This window comes from Lygodium microphyllum, chromosome 16, assembly GCF_053477565.2.
Source record: "Lygodium microphyllum isolate KBCC chromosome 16, Lygodium_microphyllum_v1.1.10, whole genome shotgun sequence".
Lineage (NCBI taxonomy): Eukaryota > Viridiplantae > Streptophyta > Polypodiopsida > Schizaeales > Lygodiaceae > Lygodium > Lygodium microphyllum.
In genome coordinates, this window is record NC_141150.1 from 145,435,022 (window position 1) to 145,462,532 (window position 27,511).

A 27,511-nucleotide genomic window follows, 5' to 3' on the forward strand; every position below is an offset into this window, starting at 1 on the left:
ATGCAATGATTGGGGTCAACTCCATTTGATCCTTGTGGATCGGGACCTTCGTCCACTGACACTCATCATAATGCTTAACAAATCGTCCTGCATTACGAAACAGTGTTGGCCACCATAGTTGAGACTACAGCACCTTGCAGGCCATCGTATCTTCGCTAAAGTGTCCACCAGCAATTCCACTGTGTGCCTTTGAGAGCACGTCGTGCATCTCATGCTCGCACATGCATCTACATAGCAATCCATCTTACTCGAGGTGATACAGCTGGCCTACTATCAACTGGTAGGGTTGGATCTTGAGAATGAGTCGCCTCAGTCTTGCCTTCTCTATCGGTCGCTCAGGCAGTCCGTGCTCAAGCGCTTGGACTATGTCATCTACCCAATATGGCATTAGATCGGCCTTGAATAAATCTCCCTTGCTGGAGAGGTTAAAGAGATGGGCATCTAGTAATTCATCGGCAATGCCTCCTCTAGTGGCTTCTCCTATGGGGATGCATGACATATGATCAGCCATGTAGTGTTGTTTTCCCTTTCGTACAATGACGGAGAAGTCAAACTCCAAAAGCAGAAGGAGCCACCGAGCTATGTGTCTTGTAGCACAAGGTTTATTCACTAGATATAGAAAGGCTTGATGGTCCACAAAAAAGGTAAAGGGTGTAGCGAATAGATAATGCCGGAACTTCTTCACAGCAAACACCATGGCCAAGCCCTCTCTTTCTATTGTTGAGTAGTTCATTTCCATCTCAATGAGTTGTCTGCTAGCAAAGCTCACTGGATAGTCTAGGTTGTGCTCACCAGGTTAGCACAACATTTCCCCCACAACAAATTTAGAAGCATCGATATGCACGTGGAAGGTAATTGTCCAATGTGGGGCTCATAGAATTGGTGTTGTGGTTAGAGCCTTCTTCAATTCTTCATATTCTCGTTGGCATGCTTGAGTCCATTCAAAGACAATCAGCAGCTTGTATAAAGGTTTGGCTATCAATGCGTAATTTAGCAGAAACTATCGATAGTATCCCCCTATATGGCCTAAGAAGCATTGGACTCCCTTGTATTTGATTGGGGGTGGAAGTTCAACAATGACCCTGACTTTCGAGGAGCCAGTGGCAATGTCATTCTTCGACACCACGTGGCCTAGGATGCATCTATGCTTCACCCAAATTTGGCATTTCAAGGGGTTCAAGGAGGGACGATATAGGCGACACCGCTCAAAGGCTGCTTGGAGTTTGTCTAAGTGTTCCATCCAGGTTGAGTGAACGCAGAGGTCATTGACAAAGACTTCCAACTCTTTGCAAACCATGTCTTAGAACATGGTGCACATGAGGCATTGGAAGGTGGCAAGGGCATTAGTCAACCTGAAAGACATGACTATGTAAGCAAAGATGCCCCACTCAGTGGTGAAGGCAATCTTATGGTAGGATGCATTTGCACCTGATTGTATCCTGAGAAGCCATCTAGAAAATTGTAGGCCTCCTTCCCTGCCCCTCTTTCAAGTATATACTCAGTGTATGGCAATGGATAATTGTCCCTTTTAGTAGCAGCGTTCACCTTCTTGTAATTGACGCACACTTTAATTTTTTCGTTTTTCTTCATCACGATGACTATTGGCGATAACCAGTCCGTGTGCTCAATTTAGTAAATGAATCCTACTCTCATCAGCTTATCAATCTCTTCCTTGACAGCATGAGCATGCTTTGGATTCATTGGATACGGTCACTACTTCACCGGCATTGTGTCTAGTATCAAAGGTATATTATAAGTCACTACACTTGGATCCACCCCTTTAAGATCTTCCAAGGACCAAGCGAATACGTCCACGTACTCTCGCAAGAGAGCAACAAGACTCGTTTCCTCTTCCTCAGTCAAGTCATTGGCAATGAAGGTTGGTCGAGGTGTCTCCCCTTCCTAGGCTAGGTTTACCTCCTTGATCTTGCCTGGTCCCTCGATTGGTTTGCTCGTTTTCCCTTGCCGTTTGGCACCCAATAGGACCACTACCCTATCTCATTTCTTGAATTTCATAAATCTTTTAGGGAGATCCCGCAGTTTTCATTGTTCATCTGTTCGTGTGTCCCTGGGTTGTTTCGCCCTTTCTTGCTTCAATCGTCTGCACCTCAGGTGGATGGGTAGGTCCTCGTTGGTGCTTCGATTCTTGGACGGCCTAGGTATTTCTGGGTCGCTATCTGAGCTTACCTCCGACTCAGAGTCGAACTCGCTGTCTTCGCTAGAAGAGGTGGTCTCCCCTAGTGGTCGCAGTTTAGATGGTGATTCTGTCCTAAGCATTGGTGTCGCTCTCAGTTGGGCTAGGCCTGCTTGCTCAAGGTCTATGGCTCCTACGTGTTCTAACCAAGCACAATCACAATCCGTGTGCATGACCCCTCACTCTATCCTGTAAACACTCCTTTTCTATGGCTGGGAGTCTGCCCGTATTTGTTTTATTTCATGTCCCTCAGTGTCATATTCTATTGTGTCTATCTCACCCTCACTTTCGTCATTGAAGGATTGGCAGTCTTCGTACTCATTATCAGAGTCCTCTCCGTCAGACTGCTTGTCGTCTCCTAGGGCTTGGTATATCTCTTGTCGTTGATCAGGGACTAGGGCCCAGTTGTATGTAAGGCTTAAGTCATGCACCCTTGTCCATTGCCACTTGGATTCGCCTAAGAGATCTTGGAGTGGTTTGAAGTTTGATGCTAGGTTGTCAGCTAGTTTGTCTGTTAAGTATTCTAGAATCTCCTAGAGTTCCCTTTTGTTGTTTGGCACTTGGAAGGTGACGGGCTTAGGTCTCCCACAAAGGGTTCTTGCCATCATGCAAACTAGTACGGCGGGCATGCCGTCAGGCCTACCCCTCATCTTGATGGCTTGCTCATATGCCCCATGATCCAAAAACGGCAGGTCGACTATAGCACTGTAGCAAGGACACGCATCTAATCCCGCTCATCCTCTGGGCATGGGATATACTTGGTCAAGGCCCCATAAGACTTCTTGACTTGAGTGTCACCCTTGAGCATCGCGAAGATGGCATCCAAATCGACTGGTGAGGTCTTCCAAGTGTCCATCTCTACCCTCACAGCTTCCATTCTATTGCCTAGGAAGATCAAGCCGTTACCCCAATCTTCGATAACTCTGGCATTGCGCATCCAGGGTCGGTCTAACAGGATATCGTAGTCCACCCCCTTCATGATTATAAAGTCAACAGAGAACTGGACACCTGCGATTTTCACTGGCCAATTTTTAAGTACCCCAAATGGCTTCACTCTCATGCCGTTTGCTAATGTGACATTAAACTGAGTGGTCTCGACCGGTGGGTTTCCCCAGGTCTAAAGTACTGCATGGCTCAGCACACTAACCCTAGCTCCCGTATCCAAGATCCCCTTTCTCGTTGCATCACCTAAGGCTAGGACTGGTAATATTGCATGCCTCTCGGTGCCTTCCCAGAAGGCATTAACATGCAAGGATTGTGGCATAGAGTGTAGTGTTAGACTTGGTATTTGTGTTTCTGCATCATGATCATGCAGATCCACAGCTTGTTCTCGTGACCCCTCAACCCACTACTTGAGGTCTTGCCATAGGGTGGGATGCTGCTTAAGCAAGTCTCCCAGGCTTAACGTCACAAGGGTGGTCACTAGTGTGGTAACAAGGCTATTGGCTGTCGTCTCTCGCCTAAACTAGATTGTCCTGGCCAACGACCGTGATTGATTTGCGAATCTATAACATCAAGGCTTGGCCTAAGGGGTGCTGCCTATGGTGCAGTTGCATCTCTTGACTTTGATCGAGGGGGTGAGACCGGCGTGCTTATGCTAGGGATATCGTCGATCTCATCCTCTAGGATGGGCTCAGCGTCCCTTAAGTGCTCTTGGGCCTCTTTCACCCAGTCCTTCACTTTCTCTATGGCCTCAAGTTGGCACTTCGGATGCGGGTATTCCCCTACCTTGGCACTTCCCTTTTTGGCTGTCTTAGGGACTGAAGTTTCTGCCTCTACATCTGTGACCTTCTTTCCAACAGGCAGTGTCATAGCACTCTCAGTTTTCAGTGCGACCTTAGCTTCTGACCTCTTCTTCCTCCACCTGCGACTCTTTTTCCCTATCGAGACTACATCAAGGTTGTTGGGTCGTGGTAGTGATATGCCAACCTGCTTCGTCTAGGCACGGGTCATGACCCGCAATGGGATAGGTGTGGCCTCCCCATCGAGGTTCTCGATAGTGAACAGTCCCAATGGGATAGATGGTACGTTGGCTGAACTTGAAGAAGGTTTTTGCTTTGGGCAATCGACGAAGAGATGGGTGATTCTGCACTTAATGCACCTTAGGTCAGCTTGTCTCTATTTTTCTGCTCCCTCTCGGGGCAATGTGATGAGACATGATCTGGGTGACCACAAGTCCAACAAATGATTGGATCCTGCGTCTGCCCTCCTAGGCCTCTACCTCATCCTCTCCCCAATGCCATCACCGGTATTGGTCGATAAACCATAAGGATTTTGTTGCCCTCGTCGTTGTGACAAATATAAGGGTATAAGTAAGCCTCTTCCTCATTTGCCTCTTCCACATAGTGGACTGGAGCATCACTCAGTGGATGGGTCACATAGGGACCAGGGGGTCTAGGTATGCCTATAGGGTTTATGTCCACCCTAGGGACAGCTGGCTTAATGTCATTAGGCACAAGAAGGGCCAATGGGGCTTCCCTTCGGAGGAGTGGCTACAGCCTGTTCGCTAGGTAAGGCTGGCCATATGGTTGGGAGTATGGAAGTCTTCTAGGAAACCTGCAATGCACAATGTCGTGACCGAAAGTGCCGCAGTTAGTGCAAGGTCTCGATCGAGGGTCTTCACACTTGGCTGGCAAATGGTTTCCGTCACAGTACACACATTGGACGTGTGGGCGTGTTGGTTGTCTCCACATGTCTTACAGCTTAGCTATCTCCATCTTGACATTAGCCAAGTCTTGGTTTGTCTCGGTGGCTTTCCCCTTATCTTCGGATGATGGGGCTGGTCATTCACTAGAGGCTGACGCTCTCTCTGAACTTCACGAGTTGGTTTCTTTTGAGCTGGAGCTCTTGGAGCTCCGCTCTTTCAGCTGATCATCAAATCTGATGGCTTCCTCAGAAACCCTAGCTAGCGCGTCTCGTTGCAAGCTCGAGTTGGCTGCCAAAGCCTTGTACAGTTCCTCGTTTTGAATTCCACTGATTAACACAATTGAAACTACTCTTTCAGTCGGTTGTTCACCTGTAGGGATTCTCTTGAAGAGACTCCTCATGTGGGTTACGTAATCACAAATGTCCTCCTTCTCTTTCTGCTTGACATTCATCAGTCGTACTAGCAGATTGTCAAAGTATCCAGGCTTGAAAAATCTCTTGATGAAGAGATTCTTGAGGCCATTGAAATTTGCTTGCTCTACAGCATCTAAGCTTGTATACCAAGTCCTACACATCACCTAAGCATAGCCCAAATGCTTGAGAGCTCTGAGTCAGGTCGTTGAGGCCATTGGCTTTGCAGACTTGCTCGAACTGCTCTACAAAGCTATATGGATCGTCATGGGGTTGGTACTTGTTGAGCTGCTTTGCGACTATTGGGATTTTAGACTGGCTCTTAGAGCCTTGGGTTGCTCCTAATCCTGCGAGCAGTGATGTCGCCAATGCTGCGGCACTTTGCTGCTCTACTACAGTGTTGTCTAGCAACCGCTTCATGAGAAGCTCACTCAACATTAGGTCTCCTTCTGGGCTCTCTTGTGATCTGTTTGGTTTCTACCGGCTAAGTTCAACACTCATTGCACCTCACGAAACTCCATGCTTTGCCTCTGGCTCCTAGCCTGCTAGTCTCTATTGTATTCGACTATGCCTTGCAATGCTTTGTGGGCTAGCTTTCTCTCTTCTTCTAAGTTTGTGATGATAGCATTTGCTATCCGGTCGCGGTGTTCATACCGGGCGTGCGCATCATAGCTACTCACCAGCTATTGAATAGCCTCTAGGAAGATGTCTAAGTCGATTTCCTCGTTAGACTTCCAGTCTGAGCTTTCTTCTGCCATAGTCGAGTTCTCGTGCTCCACCAAGCTATCGATCAGGTTGAGTAGGTTTGTCAGATCCACTTCGTTGGCACTGCTTGCTTGGTCCTACTTCGCGCGTCTCCATTTGTGGGTTTTCTCCTATTGGTGGGTTCCTTGAGTGGCTTATCTGAGTGAGTTCCTTGACTTATTAAATACAGTCCTCAATTCATCTCCACTCAATGCGTGTGTTCTTTCCAGTGCACCTGTGCTCAATCAAGCTTTTAGTTTTCCTTAAGTGCACTTCAAGTGCGGAAATTCAAGATGAGTGCGGCAAACAATCTCTAAGCATCTTATGCACCCTCGCTTTGTTTTGGGCCTGATAGGCTTTGTTGATCAATTCTCTGACCGTCTTGATGGGGTTTAGGGCTTTTCCGTTACATTGCTTGCCTGTTTTTGGGTCCAATCAGGGTTTTATGGCACAACAGGTTGCCTCTAGGTCTCTAGGTTTCTAGGTCTCGCGACAGCCCACTCAAGCTGCTAAGCGGCTGCGCCTTACGAGTTTGTCTATTCCGCACGTTAGAATCAAGTTCTGAGCGTCAGGAGGTCTTGCGACATCTTGCACTGCTGAGCTCCAGCTGGGTCATGTCAAATTTCTAAAAAGTTGAGGCAAATACACACACGGCCCAACTGGTCCGAATTGCAGGGGCTGAGTGGGTGACTCAGACGGGCCGAATCACACTGGTCTGAGGGCAAAACTTTTCGTGGGCCGAGGGCCGAGTGTTGTCACTTGGACCAGTTGAGTCAACAAGTCTTGGACCGAGAGCCGAGTCGGGTATAGGGCTGAGGGCCGAACTGGTAAATGGGGCCGAGTGGACTACGGGTCGAGTGCCGAGTTGGTCAAGGGGCCGAGTGCCATCACTCGGATGGCCGAGTAGACTATGGGCCAAGGGCCAATTAGGGTTTTTGGGTCGAGCCGGCCAAACGGCAGGGGTCGAGGGCTGAGTCTAGGACTCGGCCCAAAAACAGCCGCTCGAACGGGCCGAACGCGGCACGACAAATGCCACACGACAAGGATTTTGATCAAATCTTGCAACTTAGGCAATCACTCCAATCACAAACTTCCAAATCCTAACTAAGGTACCAAGGGAAGTGATTGGTATACCTGAGGTGAGCGGTAGGCTCTCTGATGATGAGATTGAATCGAATCTTTGCGGGCTCTCTCTCTCTCTCTCTCTCTCTCTCTCTCTCTCTCTCTCTCTCTCTCTCTCTCTCTCTCTCTCTCTCTCTCTCTCTCTCTCTCTCTCTCTCTCTCTCTCTCTCTCTCTCTCTCTCTCTCTCTCTCTCTCTCTCTCTCTCTCTCTCTCTCTCTGTGCAATGGTTGCAAATGAGCTCTCCCTTTGCCTCTTGGCTCTTAAACCCCATACTGGGTAAGGTTTTGATGCTTCCAATCACTCACTTGCTAACATTAAGCATCCCAAGCAAGCTTTTTGCTATTTTTTGTATGATTTATGCCCTGTTTTGCAACAGTAAACCCTACAGTTTCCCAATTCGATTGCCTAATCCAATCCTACACTAAGTGCAACAAGAATCAAAAGCAACAAACTGAAATGATTTCTCAATATCTTGCAATCATCAAACAAACAAATTAACCCAAAATACTTACTTCTTTTGAAGATCAAAACACCCAACCTTCCTACCTATCTCAAGCTCCATTTCGGGGATGAATCCCTTACTTCGATGCTCCATATGAGGCGCACAAGTGCTCAAGCTTGAATCCGTTGGTCCCGGCAAATGGAACCAAAATGTGGGAGCTTTCGCTCAACCGCTAAGACCCATGGACGCTTATTGTTTCAAGTGTTCCAAGCGAGCTCTAATGGCTATCTCTGACCTAGCTGATGCGCCGTCGATCCTACGAGTGTAGTGAGCTTACCTTGATGCCGATATGAGTTGCCTTCTCTCTCGCACACATCAGTAGCTCCATGATTCTGGATACTAGCTCAAGCATTCTCAAGCCTCCTCCATCTCCAAGCTCCATCTATCATAGCCACGCGTGCAAGTGAAGAGAAGAGAAGAGAAGAGAAGAGAAGATGGTGAAGAGCTTCACCCTCTTGATCCTTCACTCCCACACACTCACCCTCTTACACTCTCACACTCCCTCGCTCAAGAGCACACACAAGCAAGGACAGGAGAAGAAGAGAAGAAGAGAAGAGCTCTTGTTAGCCACACACCAAAGAATGAGCTTCCATTCACTTTTTGAACTTTATATACAAAACCCTAAATTCCCATGGGCACTCATCCCTTTCTTTTACATGACCGGCCATTGTGGCAAGGTCCTTTGTCTATTTTTCCCTTCTAGCCTTATGCCTCTATCCTACACCTATTTAATACTTTACAATTGGTATAGGAGAGAGTCTAGCACTCTTTTACATGAGCTTTTGGAATTTTTTGAGGTGCCTTTCATTTAAAATTACGCCTTTGGCCCCAGCTTCGCTTTAGAGGCCGCCTGCGTGTCTTTGCTCTTTTTCCATCCTCTTCCCGCTTTTTCATTCATTCTTCGGCCTTCTTGACTTAGGGTTAACAACACCTCTAGAAAAATGAGGTTGCCACATGTAATCTTCTACGTAGAATCACCAAAAGATAGGTGGTATCTATCATCATCCAACTATCTAGCTGAGATAAGGCTTTTACTGAAAGCCGAGATATAATTTATGTCATGTAGAACAAATAGAGTGCTAGTACCAAATTGCAATCTCACATCATCGATGCTAATAATATCACATATATGATCATCTAGTGTGGTAGGAATAAAATAATAATGATGCAAGGAGAGTAAGTGGACTAAATTGAGTGGCATCAAATGAAGACGAAGCAAGTATGTAATCATCTAAACTACACTCTAAGGCATTTATTTATCTCTTCCATCTTAATAGTGGGCTTATGAATAATGTAATCAATCAGAAGACTTGGCATTATCCTACACTTCTCCTTTGCCTTTTTATGCCTATCATTGTGCATTTTATGGCATTGTGGCCTTTTGTGGCCTTGTTTCCTGTAATAATGACAACTAAGAGAGGAGTTAAGATCACGGGATTCACTACATAACTATCTAAGAGACTTAGACTTGCCCAATAGAGACTTGCCTTTATTGGGGTTGTGAGTCTACCATGGTGATCATTCTTCCCTTTACCATCATGTCTACCTCTAATTTTAAGTACATGAGAAGTATAGACTGCATCAATGTTCTTTCCATTCACTTCTTTTATAAGGAAGGGAATCTCTACATCAGAGCATTTAAAGCTATCTTCTAGGGGATTAGCTCTCATAGCAGTATGGAATACATCCTAAGACTCAAGTAGTATAACAAGCAAGACTAAAGACTTATTGTTATCCTCAAATCAAATGCCCTATGAGATAAGCTAGCTAAAAATTGAGTGGCTCATTCAAATGAGTGGAAATAGGAGTGCCCTCCTAGCTAATCATAAATTTTAATAAATAAATGTATAAATATAGGCAGAAGATCAAAATGCAAATCTCCCACTGCCATGGATATCTAGGTAGCAATTGGGATATAGAATGCAATTAGCAATGTAAGAAATATCATAAAACCACCAAGGTGCCAAATGCTATCCAAGACCCAAAAAATTCATATACATAGATGCAATCCCAAGCAAAAGAGAAGCATGTACATAAGAAATCTCCAAAACCAATAGAGATCCACCAATCTGCAACTAAGCATGAAGTGAAGCTCAAGTACATAGCCAAGCATGCATCCAAAGCTGGCAAACACGTCTAATAGGAGGAAGTATACGGTGTACAAACCAAAGCTAAATCAACCTACAATCATCAATATCTACAAGGGCAGTATAAATGTAGTGAAAACTAGGAATTTGTTGATAAGAGGATAATGTGCACAATAAGAGAAAGGGATAGAGGCAATATAGAAAATGGAGTGAATTGTAGTTGAACATTTCATTGCTAGTAGCTATATATATACATGGTACATTAAATGAGGTAGGTGAGCTTCTCTAAATATCTGAGACATTTACAAAGTGGATACCTATGGGGTACTTTTGTCCACATATTGTCTTATTCTTATCTTATCCAAAACTTTTATCCTTCCAGAACTTTTATCCTTACATCCCCCCTCAAAAGGATTCCATAGGAAATCAGTAGAGAAATAAAAGATTGTATTCAATACATCAATTCAACTAGAATATTTTCCCCTCCCAATCAGAGCATGCAAAGGATTTGTGTGGCAATTTTATGCTTCAAGTGGGGAACTGATTTGGTGAGGAAATCAATAGCATTATCACATGATGGTACATATTGAAGGATGATATGGGAATTTTCAACTAATTCAAGTACAAAATGATATCTCATATCAATATGGTAGAGTTTAAGACTAAATTTAGGGCCTTGAATGACAGAGATTGATGCTTTGTTGTCGGTGAAGATGGGAATTTTCTAAGGCTGATATCCAAAGCTGATATCTTCCTAGAATTTCTTAAGGTAAATTACTTCCTGGGCAGCCATGTTGCATGCCACATATTCATCTTTCGTAGTAGAAAATGCTACAGAGTGTTGGTGTTTGGTGCTCCATGAGATGGGACCTTCTGCTAGAGTAATGATAAAACTAGTGAGAGACCTTCGAGTAGCAAGATCACCACCCCAATCTGCATCGGAATATACTCTTAAAAGAAAATCATTATTGTCTTTTGTAAAACATATCCGCACATTAGATGTTGCCTTGAGATATCGTTAAGACCCATTTGAGCTGCTTCTAATGTTCATAAGTGGGTTGATGCATGGCTTTGGAAAGAATATGTCCTGCACAAGATAAATTTGGATGGATACAAGTAATTAGATGCTAAAGATATCCAAGTGCTTCCATTTAAGGGATAGTCTCCATTTCACAAGCATGCTCAGTTGAAAGAGAATGGGATGAGGATGGATTCACTTGGAGATTCTGGGCAAGTGGAGTGACCATGGGATTACAGTTTAGCATGGAGTAACGTGAGAGAATAGACATAATATAGGTACGTTGATGCATTTTGATGGATATGGGTGACTGTTCAATTTCAATGCCAATACAGTAATGCATCGGACCATAGTATGTGATAGCAAACTGTGAAGATATGATAGATTTAGCTTTGGATATGACATGAGGAGAGTTGGTAAGAATGGGAATGTCATCAACATAGAGGCCTAGGATAATGATTGTGTTGCCCTGAACAAGAGTATAAATGTTACAATATGTTTCTAGCTGTTGAAAGCCATGGTGTATTAAGTGAGAATGAATATGAGTGTACCATTGCCTTGGTGCCTGTTTTAGTCCGTAAAGAGCTTTATGCAGTAAACAGACATGAGTAGGAAATTTTCGATCAACAAAGTTTGGTGGTTGAGACATATAGATTTTCTCTTTTAAGTGACCATGTAAGAAGGCAGTTTTGACATCAATATGGTGAAGAATTAGATTGAAATGAGTACTTATGGAGAGTATGTAATACTTCCACACAATTAAAAGTTAGTTGGTTAGTTCGAAAGTTAGTTAGTTAGTAAGGTTACTAACAAAAGTAAAAACTAACTAATGTTAATAACTAACAATTTTTATTTTATTAAAAATATTTTTAAAAATGAGTCATAACCTAATATATTTTTTTAATTGACAAGGATTGTAGCCACCCATCACGAAAGTTACCATGTGAACAAGAGTTATGAGCCATATTAGTCACCAGTGTTAATGTGTATAGTATGGATAGTCCAAAAATTTTAGAATTTTGGGCAAGATATGAAAATTTCTAAAATAGGATGTCATGTAAGAAAAGCAAGTGGATTTTTCAGCCAGTTTTGAAGATTTAATGGAAAAAAAAGAATGATTGGCGAAATCGTGTGCGTCGCAATCACAATTTACAAGCAATAACAACACTTCAAGCAGGGAGAAGAAAACGGAGTGAAATGGATGATTTCTAACCAAGTATCCTGGCGCTTTACCCCCTTTCAAAGTCAACGAAACTATCAGATTTGTGATTTGAGCAATAGATTGCGGATTTTTCCAAGATCCCCTCTAAAAGACCTCTTCTTCTCAACCACAACCATTCTTCTCTTGTTTAGGTATAAATATGAGGCATGGGGAGCAGTTAGAGAAGCATAAGGAGACCCCGAGAGGCTGCGAGAGAGAAGTAGAGAGAGGGAGGTAGAAGGATACCCCTCCAAGAGGTTGCGAGAAGGAGCTTGAGAGAGAGAGAGAGAGAGAGAGAGAGAGGGGAGTTACCCCTAGAGGCCCCAAAGGAGAGAGTTAGCTCAATTCCACCTATCTCGGTCTTCGACTAAGCCATCTTCTCTTACGCTCTCCCATCTCAAATTTATTACGTCTTCCCTATCTCTTGAATACGCTCACGGACGATGGCTCCAAAGCAACAAGGTGGAAAGACCATGAGAACCACCGCAACCGATCACGGAACGGGTATTGCCAGAGATACGGTAATACTCGAAGTTGCCGGAGTTGCCACTACCAATGGAACATCGGGTGTAGTGAATGCAAGTGCGAGCAAAGACGAAATTCCCAATGTCATCGTGCCAAACCAGGTTATTCATTACTAGGTTATTATTTTTTCATATAAAATAATTACATAAAATATTAGCTTTTATATTTTACACTTACACAAATTGATAGTTTCATCTAGAAAGCATACTAGTACATGCATAAATAATTAATCACTATGATTTGTAGTTAGATTAATTGAGATTCTAAATTGTGAAATCATGATGGAAATAGTTACAAGAGGTTATTACACATATGACTTTATGCACACTTGAGATTAGTAAAATAACTCCATATAATTATTGTCAAACTTGACAAGGTTAAGTGTTGACTAACACTTAAAAAGTGAAACTATTTAAAGGATCTATAAGTCATCTTGTTAAGTTATTGACACAATATAATTCTTTAAGGAATTTCACTTATGTTGGGTAAGATAGCCCAAACGAAAAATTCATGCCTTGCTTAACATGTTGTAAGAGATGTACTCAATACTTCTTTATGTTGGATAAGATAGCCCAAACAAAAAATTCATGCCTTGCTTAACATGTTGTAAGAGATGTACTCAATACTTCTTTATGGGGAGGAGAATCCTCATTATAATGTAAGATTACCTTAGGATAAGGTTTACCTTGGCTATGTGAAGTTGTGAATTGCACGATGGTATTATTATCATTGTATCATTTGATATACATTTGAAAGGATTGTTTGTGTTTGATAGAATCTAGATCTCTAATTGAAAATATTAACAAACATGATAAAAGGAAGGATCGCGCTAAGCTACCCCCAAGCTAGCTGTGGGACCCTACTCCAAGGGGGTCATGGTCACCACTTCATGAGGCTTAGAAGGTGGCTCCGTTAGCAAAACATCTGTCCATAGGAATAGTCTCAGGTAGTAGGAAATGTGGGTGCTATGGGGGGCTCTGGCTGTAAATCCTGCATTGTTCCTAGAATCTGGTAAGTCCCTTCGTGACCCAGGATGGGATCATAAAACCCTAAATACTAGTTACAAGGGTGGAATCTTGGTGGGAAGAATACCCTCGTGGAATTTTGTGTATCTTCCGCAGGGTTGGAAAGATGGAAATTGTGATAAGGTTTCAATATAATAAAGAAAAATTTTTTATTCAAGGATTGTTTGAATTGTATGCATGTCTGCGAGATAAATTACGTGAAGAAACATGTGATTTAACGGACTAATTAAGGAAAGTGGTTGTATGTGTTCTAATAAATGTGACGTAGCTAATTAAAAAACTAAAGATGATTCCTTCATCAAACAAAAGTGGGTGGGCATGACCTCCGATGGGTCTGTCCAATGGTAGGGTGGTCCCAATTAGTTGGGAGCTTTTCTAAATCGGTAATAGAAATAGGAACACGATAAATTGATCAACTAATCGTTAGGTAGAGCCAACTTGCATTGTTTTAGGGGGGCAGAATGGGATTTTACCTTATGGGCAGGAGGGTTGATGTACCACACTCCCCTCCGTCTCCCATTCTCTTTGAACCAAGTGCAATGGCAAGTCCACTTTAGATCGAGTAATCTTGTAGAAGTGGGAGCTCAAATTACTGATACTAGTTAGCTGCTAGGAGACCCATCTAATTTTAGAGACCCGAAAATTCAGGTCGATCCTAGTGGGTTCACCGGAACTCTCCCGTTGCAAAGTAGACTCAATAGGGCCTAAGTGACAAACCCCGTGATTTTCCAAGGGAGTGCTAGGTGGCATCAGTTTTGGAAAACCTACTAATGGACTACTAAAAGGTGTGCCCTGGATTGAGATTGGTGGACACCTCATAGTTGGTAACAGAGTGCATTAGTATAGAATGTGACATAAACTTAAGAAATAATTTAAGTATCAAACTCTAATATTAATGCTATATCAATTTCGTAAAATTTAACTTGGGAATTGTTGAAAATTTCCTAGAATTTCACACCCACAATAGATCCCAACGAAGCCCAAGAGAAAAGGAGTCTTTCGAAGCAAATTACACCTTTGAAATTTGACAGGAAAGGCGAGAATCTGGAAGCCAATGCAGAAATTTGGATTGAATCCATGGAATATTATGTTACTACTGTTGGAACTATCCCAGCCAACCAAACCATGATTGCTAAGCTAAAATTAATCCATGATAGCCATGATAGCTAGAACCCAGGGAAACATGGATGGTCTTAGGTGCTTTCACTGTAATGAGCCAGGACATTTCAAGAGAGATTGTCCAAATCTTGGTGGAAACCATTGCCAAGGCCAATTTCGAGGTCAAAGCAGAGCTTCCCAAGGCCGTGGTCAAGTAGATATGGCAAAAGGAAGAACGTCAAATATTACCCTAAAAGAGACTAATAGGGGGGAAGACCCTACTATGGAAGAAGATATCAAAAGAGAAACAGTTCATGCTGTATTCCACAAGAAAGGTCCAAATCGTCAATATTCGGTAATACAGACACTAGCTAGTCATCGAGGTAAATTATTTAAAGTTTTGATTGACTGTGGAAGTACACACTCATTTATTTCACCCAAGTGTGCCAAGATTTTAGCAATAGATACATTAAATGCATCAAATCTGCTTGTGGAATTAGCAAATGGAAAGGAAGTGCTTTCTACACATCAAACTGCCAAGGTAGAGTTTAACTTAGGAGAAAACCTTTCAAATATGAGGTTCAAAGTAATGAACTTAGGAGCTTATGAATGTTTACTAGGAATGGATTAGTTGATTCCCAATGATGCTCACATCCATTGTGGAAAAGGTCAAGTCACATTTGAGGATTTGAATGGTGAAATAGCAACTACACAAGGTGAAATGGGGAAACCTAAAGTTCAATTAGCAAAAGCTTCTTGAATTATGAAAATCTTGAAGAAGGGATTACATGTTTACTTGATCAAGCTTAACAAGGTAAATCAAGATGGTCAGATAGTAGAAGAACCATCCTAGTTAAAAGAGTACACCAACATATTTCCTGAAAAGCTAACTGAGTTACCTCTAGAAAGATAAGTCGATCATGAGATCAAACTTGTTCCAGGAGCTGCTCTAGTTGCAAAAAGACCTTACAAAATGTCTATTCTTGAAGCCATTGAACTTAAAGAGCAACTCAAACAACTATTAAAACAAGGGTATATTCGGCTAAGTAGTTCACCATGGGGAGCCCGAGTATTATTCCAAAAGAAGAAAGATGGAACTCTCCATCTTTGTATCGACTACCGAGGGCTAAACCAGGTAACAATAAAGAATAAGTACCTGATCCCGAGGATAGATGAGCTTCTTGATCGTTTACAAGGAGCCAGGATCTATTTTAAGATCGATCTTTGGTCAGGATATTATCAGATTAGACTCAAGAATGAAGATATTCCAAAGACCACCTTCAACACAAGATGCGGTCATTTCAAATTCATTATGATGGCATTTGGGTTGGCAAATGCCCCAACTAACTTCAGCAGGTTAATACAGGACATTTTCAGACCTCATGTGGATGACTTTGTTCTTGTATTCTTTGATGATGTCCTAACTTATTCTAAGGAGAAAGAAGGTCATGAACCACATCTTCTCATTGTCATAGAGACAATGAGAACACACAAGTTGTATGCTAAGAAAAAGAAGTGTGCCTTCTTCAAAAGGAAGATTGAATACTTGGAATTCATAGTGTTTGTTGAAGGTATATCAATAGATCCTACCAAGGTCAAAGATGTTCAAGATTGGCCAGCCCCAACCACTATCAAGGAAGTGAGAAGTTTTCTAGGTCTAACTGGATGGTATAGGATATTCATCAAAATCTATGCTCAAATTACATATCCTCTTATAGACCTACTCAAAAAGCAAGTTTCCATTAACTAGACACCAATTGAACAGTCTAGCTTTGACCAACTAAAGCATAGTTTGGTAATTGCTCCTATTTTAAGGCTGCCTAACTTAAGCAAGGAATTTGAAGTTGTTATAGATGCCAGCTCTCTCGCATTGGGATGTGTACTAATGCAGGAAGGTCATCCCATAGCTTACTCTTCAAGAAAATTGAAAGCTCGTGAAAAGAGATATGCTATTCACAACCTGGATTTGTTAACTGTGATTCATGCTCTCAAATTATGGAGATGTTACTTGCTTGGAAATAAGTTTTCCTTAGTCACAGATCATAAAAGTCTTAATGGATTTTTACTCAGCCTGATCTTAATATGAGACAACCATGGTGGATCGAAATTCTATAGGAGTATGACTTTGAAATTAAGTTTAAACCTGGTGAAGAAAATGTAGTAGCATGTGCCCTTAGTCATAAAGCCTTCCTTAATGCTCTTATCACTAAAGAACCATCTAGGGCAGAAACTCTAGCTACAATGGTATCAATGCCAACTAATCCTATCATCGAGTTGACCAAGGATGAAGTAAATAAGGACCTAGACTATCAACAATTGTTTTGGGAAGTTCAGAATAAGGAACAAGATCCCAAACTCAAGATTAAGTATCAAGAATTCTCTATAGATGAAAACGAAGGACTTTTTTATTTTAGAATGAGAGTATGCATTCCTTCGAGTCAAACTCTCGAGAGAAGGATACTTTGGGAAGCACATAATTCTTATTTTTCAGGACACCCTGCATGTGCAAAAACTCTTAACACTGTCAAGAAAGGCTATTATTGGCAAAAACTCAAGGGTGATGTACTTAAGTATGTCACTAAATGTCTAAATTGCCAAAGGGTAAAATCTGAATGTGTCAACTTACCAAGAAAACTCCAACCACTTGACATTCCCCAAATGAAATGGGAGTTTATTAGCATGGACTTTGTAGTTGGGTTACCTTCTATGCAAGGAGGATATAACTCAATAATGATAATAGTAGACATGCTAACAAAGGTTGCTTATTTTATTCCAACAAAAACCAATTTCAAAGCTTTAGATATTGCAAGAATTTTTGTAAAATAGATTTTTAGGTTACATGGGTTACCTAAAAGGATCATCAATTATCATGATTCTCTTTTCACATTACATTTCTGGAATAGTTTATTTGAAGCCATTGGGACCCAACTTTGTTTCAGTACTGCTTATCATCCACAAACTAATGGGCAGACAGAACAAGTTAATTAAGTAATTGAGGATATTCTGTGTGCATATTGCAGCAAGGAACCTAAAAGGTGGATTCAGTACCTACCCTTAATGGAATTTGCTTATAATGCCTCATATCATCGAAGTATTCAGATGACTCCATTTCAGGCACTATATGGTCAAGATTGTCATATGCCACTAAATTTTTTTGATCCTACTCTAAGGGTAGAAGCTTCAAGAAAAATGTTAGAAGAAATGGATGATCACATCAAGATCATTAGACAGGATATTCAAGCTACCAAGGATCGACAAAAGGTGTATGATGATATAAAAAGGCAAGAACGAATCTTCAAAAGGGGGAGACATGGTCTTCATCCATGTCCTTCCAAAGAAGAGTTATTTATCTTCAAGAGAATTTAAGAAACTAAGTCCAAGATATTGTGGACCCTATAAGGTTCTCAAGTGCTTAGGACCAAGCACTTACAAGATACGACTCCCTGAGAATATAAGAATCCACAATGTATTTCATGTTAGCTTATTGAAAGCATACGTAGCTAACCCTAACCATATCCTTGATGATCAACAAGTTGTAATGCCTAACCAAGGAGTCCTTGAGCTACAACTTGACAGAGTAATTGATGTGAGGGAGAGAAAATTGACGAGTAAAACCCTTAAAGAATACCTTGTCCAGTGGAAGGATTATCCTGAAGAAGATGCTACATGGATAGATGAGAATGCTCTTCATCAACAATACCCACAGTTTCTCTCAAGATGAGGACATCTCGATTTCTCTAAGGGGAGGAGGATGTAATAATTCCATGCAATTAAAAGTGATTTTGTTAGTTTGAAAGTTAGTTAGTCAATTAATAAGTTAGTAAGGTTACTAACTAAAGACTAACTATAAAAACTAACTAACATTAATAACTAATAATTTTTATTTTATTAAAAATATTTTTAAAAATCAAAAGTTGTAACCCGATATTTTTTTCAAATTAACAAGGATTGTAGCCACCCATCATGAAAGTTACCACGTGAACGAGAGTTATGAGCCATATTAGTCACTAGTATTAATGTGTATAGTATGGATGGTCTAAAAATATTAGATTTTTGGGCAAAACTAGCATTTTTTAGATATTATTTATTGTAAATATCCTAAAAATATATGAAAATTTTTAGAACAGGATGTCCTCTAAGAAAAAAAATGGCTTTTTGAAGATTTAATGAAAAAAAAATGACTGGTGAAATCGTGCGCATCGCAATTGCACTTTACAAGTAGAAAACAACACTTCAAATAGGGAGAAGAAGAAGGAAAGATCTGGATGATTTCTAATCAAGTTTCTTGGAGTTTTACCCCCCTTTCAGAGCCAACAGAACTATCAGATTTGTGATTTGAGTATCAGATTTGCTGATTTTTCCAAGATCCCCTCCACAAAGAGCTCTTATTCTCAACCACAGCCCTTCTTCTTTTGTTCAGCTATAAATATGAGGCATGGGGAGCAGTTAGAGAAGCATAAGAGACCCCGAGAGGCTGCGAGAGAGAGGTAGAGAGAGGGAGGTAGAAGGATACCCTTCCAAGAGGCTGCGAGAAGGAGAGAGAGAGAGAGAGAGAGAGAGAGAGAGAGAGAGAGAGAGAGAGAGAGAGAAGCTACCCCGAGAGGCTGGGAAAAAGAGAGTTAGCTCAATTCCCCCCTGTACCTTCAACTAAACTATCTTCTCTTACGCTCTTCCATCTTGAATTTATTATGCCTTCCCTATCTCTTAAACATGCTCGCGGACAATGACTCCAAAGTGACGAGGTGGAAAGACCATGAGAACCACCGCAACCGGTCAAGGAACGAATATTGCCAAAGATACAGGAATACTCGAAGTTGCCGGAGTCGCCACTACCAACGGAACATCGGGTGTGGTGAACGCAAGTGTGAGCAAAGATAAAATTCCTAATGTTGTCATGCCAAACCAGGTTATTCATTACTAGGTTATTATTTTTTCATATAAAATAATTACATAAAATATTAGCTTTTATATTTTACACTTACACGAATTGACAATTTCATCTAGAAAGCATACTAGTACATGCATAAATAATTAATCGCTATGATTTGTAGTTAGATTAATTGAGATTCTAAATTGTGGAATCATGATGGAAATAGTTACAACAGGTTATTACACATATGACTTTATGCACACTCGAGATTAGTAAAATAACTCGATATAATTATTGTCAAACTTGACAAGGTTAAGTATTGGCCAATACTTAAAAAGTGAAACTATTTAAAGGATTTGTAAGTCATCTCGTTAAATTATTGGCACAATATAATTTTTTAAGGAATTTTGTTTATGTTGGGTAAGATAGCCCAAACGAAAAATTCATGCCGTGCTTAACATGTTGTAAGAGATGTACTCAATACTTCTTTATGGGGAGGAGAATTCTCATTATAATGTAAGGTAACCTTAGGATAAGGTTTACATTGGCTATGTGAAGCTGTGAATTGCACGATGATATTATTGTCATTGTATCATTTGATATACATTTGAAAGGATTGTTTGTGTTTGATAGAATCTAGATCTCTAATTGAAAATATTAACAAACAGGATTAAAAAAAGGATCGCGCTAGGCTACCCCTAAGCTAGTTGCCGGACCCTACACCAAGGGGGTCATGGTTACCACTTTATGAGGGTTAGATCGGCGGCTCCGTTAGCGAAATGTCTGTCCATCATAGGAATAGTCTTAGGCAGTAGGAAATGTGGGTGCCAGGGAGGGCTCTGGCTATAAATCTTGCATTGTTCCTAGAATCTAACAAGCCCCTTCGTGACCTAGGATGGGATCCTAGAACCCTACATACTAGTAACAAGGGTGGAATCTTGGTGGGCAGAATACCCTCGTGGAATTCTATGTATCTTCCATAGGGTCGATGAAAATTGTGATAAGGTTCCAATGTAATAAAGAAATTTGTTTTATTCAAGGATTGTTTGAATTGTATGTGTGTCTACAAGATAAATTACGTGAAGGAACATGTGATTTAATAGAATAATTAGGGAAGGTGGTTGTATATGTTCCAATAAATGTGGCGTAGTTAATTAAAAAACTAAAGATGATTCTATCATCAAAGGAAAGCGGGTGGGCATGACCCTCAACGAGTCCATTCAATGGTAGGGTGGTCCTGGTTAGCTGGGAGCTTTTCTAAATCGGCAATAGAAATAGGAAGACGATAAGTTGATCAACTAGTCATTAGGTAGAGACGACTTGCATTGTTTTAGGGGGCTGCAATGGGATTTTGCCTTATGGGCAGGAGGGTTGACGTACCGCACTCCCCTCTATCTCCCATTCTCTTTGAACCAAGTGCAATGGCAAGTCCACTTCAGATCAAGTAATCTTGTAGAAGTGGGAGCTCAAAATTACTGACATTAGCTAGCTATTAGGGGACCCATCTGATTTTAGAAATCCAAAAATTTAGGTTGATCCTAGTGGGTTCCGTCAGAACTCTCCCATTGTGAAGTAGACTCAGTATGGCACCTAAGTGACAAACCCCGTGATTTTCCAAGGGAGCACCGGGTGGCATCATTTTTGGAAAGCCTACTAATGGACTACTAAAAGGTGTGCCATGGATTGAGACTGGTGGACACCTCACAAAGTAATACCCATAAGGAGGTTAAAGATAGTATGGGAGAGAATGTACTTCCATGATGGATGCCATTAATTTCTTCAAAACCACGAGCTACAAGTCAAGCTTTATACTTGTCAATAGAGCCATATGGTTTGAGCTTTTTGTGAAGTACCTGTTTGTAGAGCTGATTGTAGATTCTCCAGGAAGAAGGGGAACCAATATCTAGGTGTTGTTGTGAAGAAGAGCCTTGTATTCTTCGAGCATTGTAGCTTGCCGTTGAGAGGCTTTATGACTTTGAAGTACTTGATTGACAAAGGAGCAAATTGGAGAGAGAGAGAGAGAAGAAAAAAAATAAAAAAGGAGGAGAGAGAGAGAGAGAAGAAAAAAAATAAAAAAGGAGGAGAGAGAGAGAGAGAAGAAGAAAAGCAAGAAATGAGGGGAGAGAGAAAAAAGAAGAGAGAGAAAGAGAGGAGAAGGAGAAGAACAAGAACAAGAAAGAGGAAAAGAGGAAGAGAGAGGGGAGAAAGAGAAAAGTTCAAAGTCTTTTTTAAATTTAAACATTTTTTGAGAGGGAGAGAGAAAAAAGAGAAGAGAGAGAGGGGGAACATAGAGAATTATAGAGAGAGAAAAGATAAAATTTAAAAGATAGAAGAAAATAAGAAAAAAAAGAGAACAGAATGAGAGTAGGAAAAGAGACGAGAGAGAGAGAGAGAGAGAGAGAGAGAGAGAGAGATAGAAAGAGAGAAGAAAAAGAGAGAAGAGAGAGAGAAAAAAAAAGCAAGGAGAGAGAAGAAGATGAAAGAGAATATGGACACAGAATTATAGAGGGGAAAATTTTTTTAAAAATGAATAAGAGAGAAGAAAAAAATCAAGAGAGAATGAAGAGAGAAAGAGAGAATATGAAAAAAAGTGAAGAGGGATGTCGAAAGGAGAGAGAGAGAGCGGGGAGGAAAGGAAATTTAGAAACAGAGAGCAAAAAGAGGAGAAATTGATTGTTAAGCAAAGTTATCGTGGTAGCACATCAATTTCGCCTGCCGCTTCATGGTAGGGAAACAGTTGCCCGCAAAGCAACCTAGCATTTTGTGTGCCTGAAACACATGGAACACTAGTATCATATTAGCTATGACTTTGATGTTTAAAGATTAATATTAAAACTCAATTTATCAAAAAATTAATGCTAAGATCTTATTAGTGAATGGAAAAGGCCAAAGTAGTCCTATGAATGGTTGGTTATGGTTTATTTCCATGTAGAGAGGAGAATACAACTATCTCACCACTTAATTTGCAAAACATAGTGGTGCTACTATCAATAAATATTTGTATCAAGCCAATATCCATTTGAAAGTGGAGAAGAATTCTCATTTAGATACATTTAGTTGCCTTCAGATAGAATTGATAATCATAGTTGAGAGTCAATCAAGGGCAAGATTTAGTGAAAATGTATATGGTATGCATACAAAAAATACTTATAAGCCATTTATATCAAAGACAAGAATTGTGCTTAATTAGTTCATGAGTTGCTACATATCAACCATTCCTATTAAAGCCAAAACTTACTAGGCAACATGTAATAAAGCATAAATGCCTTAGTCTAGGGTAAGTATAAAAGGTGGAGGTGTAACATGTGTAGCATCTTTTTGCCATTTTACAAACATTACTTGTTTGAGGTCTCAACCTCCCACTATCTAAGAGGGTGAATACTCTTGGCTACCATAGCTTGGGGTGCATACCTTGCTACAGCCTCTTATCATTTGATTCTCAATCAACATTGGTAATACCATTTCTTGTCAAGCCACCTTGGCTATGGCTTCTTGGCATTTTATGTCTATTTCTTATATTTTCAGTTTAAAAGCTTGCTATGGAATTTAGCTTTATTACCTCAAGGCCTCAGTTTAGTAGTCCAAAGGATAATTATAGACATGAAGGGAAACAGAATAACACTCGATGGGATAATGATTGTCATGGATGTGACCCCTTCTACATGAATTTTTATCATTAGCCCTCAAATGCACAAAAAGGAAATGCAGTCAACAATCAAGTTCATGAAGGTGGAAGGCATGATGAGTGAAGATCAGCCCATGACATTCCAAGCCAAGAGCATGTTTCAAATGAACAAGCCTCATCTCATGGTTTTGGACCACATACTTTTAAACAAAATTCATGGAATAAAGATTCATGGAGACAACAATCTCATGGGCAACCATCTTACAATGAAAAAGAATATAAAGAGAAGATTAATATCACTAATTTCAAAGGAGATAATGCATCACCTTCGGAATGGGAGGAGTGGATCAATAAGCCTGAATTGTACTTTACCCTTTACCCTAGAAGTGAAGAGGCCAAAATTTATTTCGCGGCTCTTTGTCTTGAAGGTTATGCCCATACTTGGCGGCATTACATGCAAAAGATTGGGCAAAATTTTGATTCTTGGGAGGAGTTCAAGCAAGCAATGATTGATGTCTTTGTGTCTCCTTTAGAAAAAGAAAGGCTTCAAAGAAGATAGTATGTGTGCGCTCAAAGAGGAATGTTCGTTAGAGACTATTCCAATGCCTACTTGAATCTTTCCATGTATGTTGAAGGTATTTCAGATTTTGCTAAGCTAAATAAATACATTTTTGGTCTTGACCCTGCCCTATCATCGGAGGTAGGAGCTCAACAACCAAAAACATTACATGAGGCCATACAATTGACTGAAAGATACTCTTTGAAGTACAAAAGAGATGCATGAAGTTTTCAGCAAAGAAGTATGGGCAATAATGTTTTCAATCAACCTACAAAGTATGGGCAAGTTTTCAGCCAATCAAGAGACTCTTTTAGACAAGAAAACAGAGGTTATAACAGTCCAAACAGTCATAACAGCAAAGTGCCAACATTTTTCACTATTTATGCCTCTAAACAGAGTGAAAATTTTGTACAAAAATAGGGGCAAACTTTCAAAAATGTGGCTGAGCCAAGAAGTACTTTTTCAAGAGCTGAAAATGCTCCTAAACTGCCCCAAAACAGTTCTAGCAACAACTTCCTTCCTCACGACAAACTTCGGAAGATGCATGCAAAAGGATTATGCTTCAAGTGTGGGGAGAAGTGGTCACAAGATCATAAGCTAAAGTGTAGAGCTAAGAACTCAAAAATCAACATGGTGATCACTCAAAAAGTGGAAGTTGAAGAAGAAGAAGATAAAGAGGAAAATTTACTACATGTTGATACATACCCAATGGTTGAAGAGATTCATGAAGAAGAGCGTGCCACTAACAAAGAATTATATGATCCCATGGATGGATTTCCTTTTGATCCAGGTGGTAATCATGATTCTCATGTTTCCTTGTATACCATCTCACATGATGCATGGACCGGTTGCAAAGGGAAAAATATACTTAGACTCAAAGGTTTCATTAATGGCAAAGTTGCAAATATTCTAATGGATACGGGTAGCACTCATAGCTTCGTCAACACCAAATCTTTGAATGGGCTGAAGTTGCTACCCATTGATATGGATTCTTCCTTGCAGATACAAGTTGCCAACAGTGCATATGAGTCTAGTAAAGAAGTGTGTCCATGTACTTCAATTGAGTTATTTCCCTCTTGCACAATAAAAGTGGACTTGATCACTTTGGATATGGGGCCTATTGACATTGTCATTGGTTGTAATTGGCTGAAAATACTTGGCAAATTTATCTTGGACTTGGAGCAAATGCTAATGGAATTTAATTGGCAAGGATGTTGAGTGTTGAAATGACTTGTTTTTTGGCTGATTTTTGTTGTTTTTGAGAGTTGAATGGTTGATTTTATGAGATGATTGATTGATTTAGAAGTGGTTTGAGAGTGTTTTGGATGATATTGATTGTGTTTTGGAAGATCATGATGTTTATTGGTGGTTCTGTGATGTTCTGATAGGTTCTGAATGGTTCTGTATACCTTCTGTTTTGCTCTGTTTTGGTCTATTTTGTTCTGATTATCTTCTATGAAGAGGAATGGAGTATTGATTGATGAAGAATGAGATATTGAGAAAGCTTATTGAATGGTTTGTGAGAGTTTGGAATGGTTTGAGAATGAGTTATGTAGTTTTGATGACCTTCTGTAGGTCTTCTGTAGAGCTTCTGCTTCTGTTCTGTTCTGTACTGTAGCTGTTCTGGTACTGTTCTGTAGACTGTTCTGTATGCTTCTGTAAGTGTTCTGTGGAATGTATGTGTGACTTTGGGAAAGTTTTCTAGCCTTGGAAAGAGGTGAATACAAGTGTAAAAGAGCTGAAGGAAGTGGAAGAAGTAGCTACTGAAGACTCAGGAGAAGACTAGAGTGAAGTGACAGTAATGAGCTATGAAAGGACACTGTAGTGGCTCTGGTGACTCTTCATATCAGACATACCTCTTGGGAGGGGTATCCACGACCTAAGAGTGATTATTGAGAGTAAATTTTTGAGAGATTGTAGTGAGGATATGATGTATTATTGATGGAGAGAGAGAGAGAGAGTCAGAGATAGCCAATTTTACTCAAACAAAGTGATTGTATATGAGAGATTGAGAGAGAAGACTATGAAGATATTGAATATGAATACTATGTGATGTATTTCCATTCAAAGATGGTGTATTCCTTTTCTTTCTTTGTTCTATTGATTGATTTTGTGAAGATGTTGAAGAATATGGTTGATTCTATCAAAACCGTGGGAGATCTACATGATGCTGCATGAAGATTTGTTGTGCCTGGTGTTCTTTTCTTCATTGTGATCATATGAAACATGATAAACAAGCTTGTTGATGTTACAAGATAGATTTTCTTGCAAGAGAATTCCCTTTTCCTTGGTGTTCCTCTCGGGGCTCCATGTTTTTGGTGCGCAGCCAGGGAAACTTGCCATCAACAAGCACCAGAAGAGGCTGAAAATGAAGGAAATGGCATTGCTAAGAAGAGAAGAATTCAATGGATGTTTGTAAAGTTCCTTCTTCCACTGAAGAGTTGGAAGTTCTCATAATCAAAGCCACTTTCCACAAGTATTTCATCCCACACTGGCGGAAACACATCACCATCATGATGCATGCTCTATGTGGTGGACAGTTTCCTCTTCCTATTGAAGCAGCAGAAACTTGCATCTTGGTGGCAAGCTGTTTGGGAACAAACTGAAGAGCAGAAACAGAGAGAATGACCATCCATGGAAGATTTGGCATTCATTGAGAAGTTTCCAGACAACATCAAGTGGGAGATTGTGAAGAAGCTTCAGGAGTCTTGGTCTGTAGAGGTTCACAAGGACAAGAAGGAAAAGAGTTGGAATTTGTTCGTGGATGCTCAACAGCAAGATACATGGGATGCTTGGTGTACTGATAATCTTCTGTTTGTTCAATTAGCAACCCACTGGAAGTTGGTAGACAGAGTGTTTTTCACAACATACACTGTTGAAACCATCAGAAGCTGGCATTACTATGATGATGGCACCACCACCATGCTCAGACGTATGCATTTTGACACCTTCAGAACCGAATACCTTCCCCTGTGCAGTGGCATGAAAGCAGAATTCAGGGACGTTGAAAAGAAAGAAGTAGAAGAAATGTTGGCAAGAGAGTCCTCCAGAGACTGAAGTCTTCTGTTAACCCTCTGTGGAGCACTAAAAACATAGTGGAGCCACACCCCTGATGAATGACGCAATAAAGAGGCAAGCGTTAGAACGAGTCCAGAGGTACGTGAGAAGAGAGAAAGCAAGAATCAGAGCCGAGAGCAAGCTCGCAGCAGAAGCCGCCTTTGATGCCCTTACGGAACTCTTTACAGAAGTCCCAATGGCACATCAAGCCCTTCCTCCTCCTGCTGGAGGTCCACTTCCAAGCCAAATCCGTCCTGGAAATATTGATGACAGGCCAACGAATGTAGTCCCATTGCCAGTTTTTAAGGGAGAGTACAATGAAGACCCCGATCTTCATGTAGCAGAGTTTATGGTAGCGTGTGTGGCTAACAATGCCAGAACCCCTGAGCATTGGTTAGCAATATTCCCCGCCACTTTCAAGGGCGCAACGTTTCAGTGGTATGAGAGACAAGCAGCAGGAATTTTTGGCACATGGGACGACCTGAAGTTGGCCTTCCTCACTAAATTCAAGCGTGAAGGTTTTGAAGAGCAGATGAGAGAGGAATTCATGAACCTAAGTCAGTCCTCTGGAGAAAGAGTAGAAGCCTATGTCTCACGAATGGAATCCATCCTGAAGAGATGGACTAACCATAATCTAGATGATGGCATTCAAAAGGGGGTGTTTCTCAGAGGATTACAACCAGAAGTCCGTAAGTTTGTGGAGCTGCAAAGACCAGCCACCCTGCAAGCTGCAACAGAAGGAGCAAGACTGTACGATGAAGTGGAAGCTAGATTAGCGATGAATACAGGAAGAGGAGTCCTACCTCCTCTGATGCCAGGAATGATG